Here is an 8,601-nt window from a genome sequence, read left to right as displayed (position 1 = left end):
CCAAAAATGATTCTAACCCTTTTAAAATAATTTTTGACTTTATAAAATTATTTTACAGATATTTTAAAAGATATTTAGGTTCAAGAAGTTAACCTAAGAGCATCAAAATATTGCAAACGATATTTTAAATATTTAAAGTACTTACACGAAAACTTCTAAAACTTTTCTCATTCTTAAGTCTTCATGTTTTGTTTCTTCAAGCTTCCATCTTTTCGTCAAGCTTTCAAACTTTGAGCTTTATCACTTTGCCTTTCTTTGGATCTTTTAGTATTCCTTGGCTTTCAACAACTCATTCATGTCTTCATATTCTTCAAGATTTAGTATATCATCTTTAAATCCATGCTTAGACTCTTTTAAGCTTCATTTGATCCTCTTGAACACTTTGACCTTTGCTTTCTCATATATAAGCCCTGGAATATCATTACTCACACAAATACATTAAGTTTCACTTGTTTGTTAGCATTAAAACAAGATAACAAGATTTTAAGCCTTGTAAGGCCAATAGGAATGTTGAGGAGCAGCAGTAGGTATCCTTAGCTAGGTGCTCATGGGTCCTTGGTAGCTACTTCAGTAGCTACAATGGAGCTCTTGGGTTGGAGTTTCTCGACTGACAACACAGCAGTGCATGGCAACAAAGGAGGGGGTCTTGGCTATGGAGTTCATTGGTAGGAGCAGGGAGGCAAGGAGAAAGTGAATAGATAAGAGACAAAGAGTGGAAGAGAAGAGGGGGTGCCATGATGAGAGAGAGAGAGAGAGGAGGGTTGAGAGAAGCAAGAGAAGAGTGGTGTGGCCGAGAAGGTAGAAGATAGTAGCAGTAGCAACGACTATGGGTGCTTATGAGTAGAGGTAAGGGAGAGTAAACCAAGAGGGAGAGAAGGGAAAGGGAATAGAGGAGGAAGAGGATTGGGAGAGAGAGAGAGAGTTGAGGAAGAAGGAAGAGAAGAGTTGAGTGAGAGAGAAGAGGCTGAGATGGAGAGAATGGAAGAAGAGAGGAAGGAGAAGAGAGAAGAAGGAAGAAGGGAGCCCGGGTGTTGTGTGTTGAAAGAGAAAGAAAAAAATATATATAAAGGGGAAGGGGGAGGCAAGCCCTAGCCAGCACACTAGCCAAGACCTGGTTACATGGTCGGGTCAAATCAAAGCCCCTTTTAAATTGTTTTTTTCTTTTTTTATTTTTGCTTCTTTTTTCTTCTTTTTGCTTCTCAAAGAACGAGGGTGATTTTGACCATTTTAGAACCCATATCTCTAGAATCTTAAAACATGAAAGTTGTAGATAATCTTCTTATCTTTTCAAAACATTTCAAATTGTTTCAATTGGAGCTCAAATGAGAAAATTATGTACCAATTATGACGTAGCATCGGTTTTAGCTTCCAATAATTGCCATGTGATAAAAAATACCAAAAATTCATAAATTATTCAATAAAAGCCAAATATTATAAATAAGACACAATATTAAAATATTGAGAGAAATTAGGTATTTAATTAAAAATATAAACCTCAATGCATGAATTAAAACACCTAATTATACAATTTAAGCACGTAATCAACTCGTATTGGGACCTAGACACCAACGGCTAGAAAACAACTAGCTTCTTTTGGGATTCACTCCCAACAGCTACATAAAGGCTAGCTTGGTATTTTGGCTATAAATACAAGTCTATATTCTTGTTTAACATGGGTTTTTTATCATTTTAGTGATAAAGAACTTTTTATATAAAATCTAAGCACTTTGCATTTTAGTTCATATTCACAAAACTCAAGTGCAAGGCTTCTTTGCTAGTGAAGAAGTTTATAGTGGAATCCTTGAATTGGTCTCAAGGTGTGGGCATGGGCTTGGTGTCGAACCACATAAAAATACCGGTGTTAAGCTTTCTCTCCCTTTACTTTTTAATTTATGTCTTGTGCATGATTTACATTTTATATATTTACATACGTGAAAGAGTCCATTCACCCCCCCCCCCCTTGACTCTATATTCACCTAGGCTGACAAGTGGTATCAGAGCATACCACCCACTTTCAATCACCATCCTTTTTTACCTAGGTTGAATTTACCTAATTTCTATCAATTAACTAATGCTAGGTTCAAAGGACGCAATAGTTTAAAAAAATTAGGTAACTCATTTTGGTACCCATTCTTCCTTAGGTCCCAATGGGTTTGTATTGTTAACCACCTATTCCAACTTCCTTTCTTTGCCTCTAGCACCTCTAAATGGGCAAAAGCAATAGATGTGACCTTTTCACTCACAATACAAAAAAAATTTATTTGTGTGTAAGGGATTTGGCTTATTTGGCCTATTTAATGAGGCATTAATATGACCACGAGAATTATAAGAGGAACCATAACTCAAACCCTTTTTGCAAAACTATTTCTTTGAACTCCTAAGCATTTATTGAACTTTTCTTTTCCTTTTGTGAAGTTGTAAATAGTTTTACCATAATCTTCATCTTTATTTTTTAAATAAATATTTTATTTTAAAATATTTTCAATTTGATCTTTCAAATTTTCTACTTTTACTTTAAAATTTTTATAGTCTCGTTGAGCATTTGAAACAATCTCCTCATTTTTATTTTTAAGGGAGATATTTTCTTCTTTTAAGTTGGAACGAAGATAAGGTTCCTTTTGTTTGCATTTTGACAACATTTCCTCCATATTTTTGTTCCCCTTTTTTTTTTTTTTATCACAACTAACTCATCAAATAATTTAGAACATGTGAAAAATTCATCATAGGTAGGAGTAAATTCATCGTCATTGAAACTTACCTCCTCTTGTTTGTCGACCATGAAGAAAAAAAATGTGCTTCTTCCTCTATTTCATCATTGGTAGCATTCATGGCATTGTAATCTCTTTGTCGAAAATTCCCTTTGTACTTGTTTTGAGGGCAATTCGTAATTTCGTGCCCAGTCTTATTGCAATTGTAGCATTTAATGCTATTATTGTTGCTTGACTCTTCTTTTCCAGTTTTCTTACCAAGTTGTCGTCTCTTGACTAAGTATTTCTTAAATATCCTTGTGAGTAATGCTATATCATCCTCACTATCTTCATCTTCTTCTAATATTTTTTTTGTGAGTCAAACTAGATGATTTTAAGGCAACACTTATTTCTTTCTTAGGCTTCTCAAGATCTAAAGTCGTGTTTTCATAGGTCATAAATGACCCAATTAATTCATCAAGTGAGACTTTGGTTAGATCTTTTGCTTCTTCAATGGCTATTGATTTCTCATGTCATGACTTGGGTAAAGATCGGAGAAGTTTTTGTACATTATCTTCTAGTGAATAAGTTCTACCGAGTACTTTTAAGCTATTTATGATGTGTGTGAACCGAGTGAACATGGATATGATTGTTTCACCTTTATCCATTTTGAACATCTCATATTCTTTAACAAACATACATATTTTAGATTGTTTAACTTGAGATGTACCTTCATATATGATCTCAAGCTCATCCCATATTTATTTTACGGTTTCATATCCTCAAATATGATTATATTCATCATCACTCAAAGCACAGTAAAGACAATTTATTGTTTTAAACGTGAGTTTTACTAACCTCAGCTCTTTTTGCTCATTGATAGCTCTATTCTTGTCTTTGGAATGTCTTTATCCTTGTCATTTTTCTTTGTAAATGATAATTATCCATTAGATAAAATCTCCTACATATCCATATCCTATGATTGAATGAAGATGGTTATATGATTTTTCCATGATGGATAGTTGGTGCCATTGAACATCGGTGGTCTGTACATGGATTTTCCTTGGGAAGAAGTGTCCACCATGTATGCCATTGATCTTTTCACTCTAGAAGTTACTCCGATAATGTAAGTTTCTTGCTCTAATACCACTTGTTGGCCCTAGAATTGAGTCTAGAGGGGGGGAGAATAGACTCTTTTGCGAATTTGTGCTTTTATCTACAAAATATAAAATCTTGGCAAGATATGAACGATTATATCATAGTGTATATAATGTAAAGCATGCACAAGATATAAATTAGAGATTATAGGGAAGAAAAGCTTAACAAAAAATATTAACATGGTTCAGCCCCTTGCCTACGTCCACGCTTCGAGACACACTCAAGGATTCTCAAATCCACCATACAAACTCCTTCTAGGACAAAGAAGCCTTTACACCACAAGGGAACAAATCCATTCACGCTCACAAAAAGCCTTTCTAAGGGAAAAAATCCCTTAAAACTCACAAAGAGCTTATCACTTGGGAACAAATCCCTTTTGCTCACACAAAGACTATACAAGGGAAAAGTCCCTTATCACTTGGTTCAAAAATAACCCTTACGAGATGAAGATAATTTACAAAGAAGTTACAGCAAATAATGCCCTTGAATGAGCTAATATCTAATACAATTAAAACCTCACACTAATCTCTTAAGTAATGAATCACAATAAGATTAGAAAGCAAGAGAGATAGTGAGCACTTGAATGATGAACTAAAATGCAAAGTGCTTGTAAATGAAATTTACTGGGTGTAAAATACTAAGATCAATGCTAGAACAAGTATTTAGCATTTTATTTATAGTCCAACTTGAGTTCTAGCCATTTTATAGTTCTTGGATAAGTTTAACAATTTAATACTTTGAAAACTAGCCGTTTACAGTCATTGGGTTTTGAATCCCGACACAAACTATCGATGGATTCCCCAAATTGTGGATAGTTTCCCATCAAAACATGGACAGTTTGCTCAAACTGTTAACGGATTCCTTTAGGCTGAAATCCAATTTCGTTTTTTCCTAAAACCGTCGATGCACCTAGGTCAAACTGCCGATGGTTTGCCTTGTTACTTGAAAAACTTGATTTTCACGTATCTTTTGGTGCATACTAATGGTTTAAACCCAACCGAGACCAAGTATATCAAGCTATACTATATTTAGATCATTTAACCTTTGTCACATATTAAACAAAGTTGAGTATAGGATATTTTCATATAAATAGTGATTTTGTCTTTGAAAACTTTTAAGTACAAAACTTTTGATTGGTGATATCCTATGTACTCTATAAACTAGTATGCATATGCATTTTACTCAAATCTTGCTCAATAAACATGCGTGAAATAGTACTGCAAGAGTTACAATCGTTACTACTTCAAACATGTTGTCCTACCTAGGTTTCATCCAATTTTGAGCTATTAAGTGTGTACACAAGTATTAAGGCATTAAAGCACAATAATAGATGCAAAATGGGAGCCATGAAGCATACAAGATGGTGTTATTTGGCTAAGATAATGAAGCTTATAAAAGACCAAGCTTTGAAGATATGAACTTTTTTAATGTATATTTGCAACTAGGACCTATATAAGTATGCTACTTTTGAATATTGTTATAAAGCTCATTGGTGACTTAGTTGGACTCTGAGCAATCTAAAATTCATGGAAAATATTTTATACAAGTGCAAAACTTATTTCAAAATGCTAAAATAATTTTTTTAATGAAAAACAAAAGATTTTGTAGCTCCATGGTGTTTAGGTGCTTGAGGCAAAGAGCTCAATTGACCTAATTGATATTGTGTGAACATTGGTCTTGCACCAGGTAGTTCGGGCGACCGAACCTCCAAGTTCAATTGACCAAGTTACTATCGACTTTTGAAATTTTCAGACCTAGTTAGTTCAAGCAACTGAACCTTAAAGTTCAATCAACTGAGTTGCTACTGACTTTTGGAAATTCCAGATCTAGTTAGTTCAGGTAATTGAAGCCTCCTCGATAGTTCTTAGTAGCCATAAAATAGCTAATACTTTTATTTATTAAGATATTAAATACACCCTGATGAGTCCCTAAAATGCATGATTTTAGACCTCATCTACCTTTGTTTATCCTTAGTTTATTATGTATTTACCCATTATTATCATTGTTCAGAGCTATACAAGGTTTTTTGGTCTTTTCAAGAAAAACAAGTTAAAACCAAGGAGTTAGGCATACAAGAAGTTAAAGGAGAATTTGGAGTCCACAAAGCTCAATCCAAATGTTCAGCCAAGTTCCTAAATCCTCAGATCATCAAGAGGAAAGAATACTATGTTCGACCAAGTGGTGCGACTTGCAACACAAGGGGCGACTAAGTTATCATTTGTAGATTCCAAGGTTTCAAACTGAAGAAGAATTGCTGCAAGGATTGACCAAGTCTTCAACAAAGTGACTCTCACGGGGTGAGCACGTTGAGATACGAAAGCATACTGAAGCCAAAACTACCAAGAGTATCGAAAAAATGTTCGACTAGAGAGACCATGTGGGGCGACTATATCGAGTTCCTAAGATTTCCTGAAGTTCGAGATACTGCGAATCTCAACCATCAACTTGACTAGAAAAACCCTATGGAGCGACTTATTCGAAAGTGATGAAGATTCAAATCCCTGATTTCCTACTAGTCTCGACCAGGGTGTGATCATGGGAAGCATGGGAGCGACTTCGTCGATAGCAATGATCTTCTGCGCGAGATTTGCTACAAACTTTCCTAAACTGACAAATCAAACCTTGTAAACCCTAGAGCCTATAAATATTCACTATGAACATGAGCTATGGGTTCCTCTTTGGCCAATTCTGGGTTAGTGACAAACCTAGAATGCCATTGAGAACCACTATAGAATTGATTTACTTGCTTTCCTTTACATTCCTATTGTGGTTCTCTTTTGTATTTCTAATCATTAGTAATAGATGAATCTATTTGCAATAAGAAACCATTTTACCTGATTTCCTTTACATTATTTAAATTTACATGCTTTAATTTATTGCTTTGATGTTGATGAAGTCTTGCATAATAGTATAAGCACCACTACAGTCTCAACCAGATAGAAGTAGTTGGCTATGGTACCATGGAGGTGTTCATGTGATCGTTAAGATAGGGCATACTTCGGTTCCCAACCATGTTCCAGATGGTTGGTGCTCCCTTGCTACCTTGTGCCCTTGAATGACCCTCTCCCATTTGGCCTAAGATTCTTAAGTTAGTGCTCTTATGTATATTTGGTTGAACGTAGTCAGAGGCATGGCATCCTGAGTCTAATTCATGTCTAAGCATTGCTTTGTAGGAATAGGGATAACCTAGATTTTACATGCTTTCCAATAGTTATTAGAAAATACCCATTGAAAAATACCATTTTTTTTTCACTTTATTATACATGAGGCAATAATAGACTAATTGAGAAAAGGTTTATAACTACATGGTTTAGTCCCTATGAATCGACACCCTACTTCCCCACTTTCTACTGAACTTGGGATTGTTAGGTAGTATAAATATTATTTTTAGTAGTTAAGGACCCGAGCCTTGGTGAACCTATCAAATTTTGGCGTCGTTACCGGGGACTACGGTTTGGTTGTTAGCTAATTTCTCATCTAGTATATTGTTGCTTTGTTTGTATATATTTTTATTTTTCTTTTTGTTTATATATTGAAGTCTTGAATCTCTATGCTTAAATTATGTATGTTTAGTTTGCATTCTTTTGACCCTGAGCTGATTCCCATAGACCCCGAGATTGAGAAATCTTGTAGGTCCCTTAGGAAACCAACCTCGAGTCCTAAGTTTGCTAAGTTATCTGAGCCAAACGTTATGGCTTAACCAAACCCACTAGTTCTCACTGATCAAATTCCATAACACCAAGCTCCCCGCCTACCTGTTGTGGGAGTGCAACCCCTTCGGCCTCATAGGGACTACTTTGCACCTAATTCATACACTGCGCCATCATGCATCCGGTTCATGGATGTTCTGTTGAGTCCCTAAAATTTATGATTTTAGACCCTCACTTACCCTTGTTTATCCTTGTTTTATTATGTATTTACCTAATGTTATCATCGTTCGGAGCTATGCAAGGTTTGTTGGTCTTTTCAGGAAAATTAGGTTAAAACTGAGGAGTTAGGCATACGAGAAGCTAAAGGAGAAGTTGGGGACACGCAAAGCTCAAATCAAATGCTCAGCCAAACTCTTAAAGCTCCAGATCATAAAAGGAAATGATGATTCTGCTCGACCAAGTGGTGCGACCAGCAACATCGGGGGCAACCTAGTCTTCCATTACAGACTTTGAAATTCAGACTAAGATCGAAATGCTGTAGGAGTCGACCAAGTGGTTGACCATGTAACCCTTAAGGGAGACTAAGGTGAGATACTGAAGTCTCCTAAGCCTAAAAATACTGAGAGCATCAACCAAGCGGTCGACCAAGAGACTTTGAGAGGCGACCATGTCAAGTTCCTCAAAATTCTTGAAGATCGAGATCTTGCAAGTCTTGATCATCAACTCGACTAGCAAGACCCTGAAGTGTGACTTAGTCAAAGACGGTGAAGATTCGAATTCCTGATTTCTTGCAAGCCTAGTCTAGGGTGCGCACAATGGGAATATGGGAGTAGCTTGATCGATGGCGACGATCTTCCATGCAAGATATGTTGTAAACGTTCCTAAACTATGAAAATTGTAAACCTTAGAGCCTATAATTATGTGTTATGAACATAAGCTCTGGGTTCCTTTTTGGCCTCTTTTAAGTTAGTGAGAGACCTAAAACGTCATTGAGAGCCAAGTTAGAGTAGGAATAGATTAGATTTCAATTCCTGTTTTTGATCTATGCATGAAGTGTTCAACGACCTGTAACAATCGGCGGTGTTTTTGTGTTGTCCATGTATATT

The sequence above is a fragment of the Malania oleifera genome, chromosome 8, assembly GCF_029873635.1.
Source record: "Malania oleifera isolate guangnan ecotype guangnan chromosome 8, ASM2987363v1, whole genome shotgun sequence".
Classification (NCBI taxonomy): domain Eukaryota; kingdom Viridiplantae; phylum Streptophyta; class Magnoliopsida; order Santalales; family Ximeniaceae; genus Malania; species Malania oleifera.
This window is presented reverse-complemented; position numbering follows the sequence as displayed.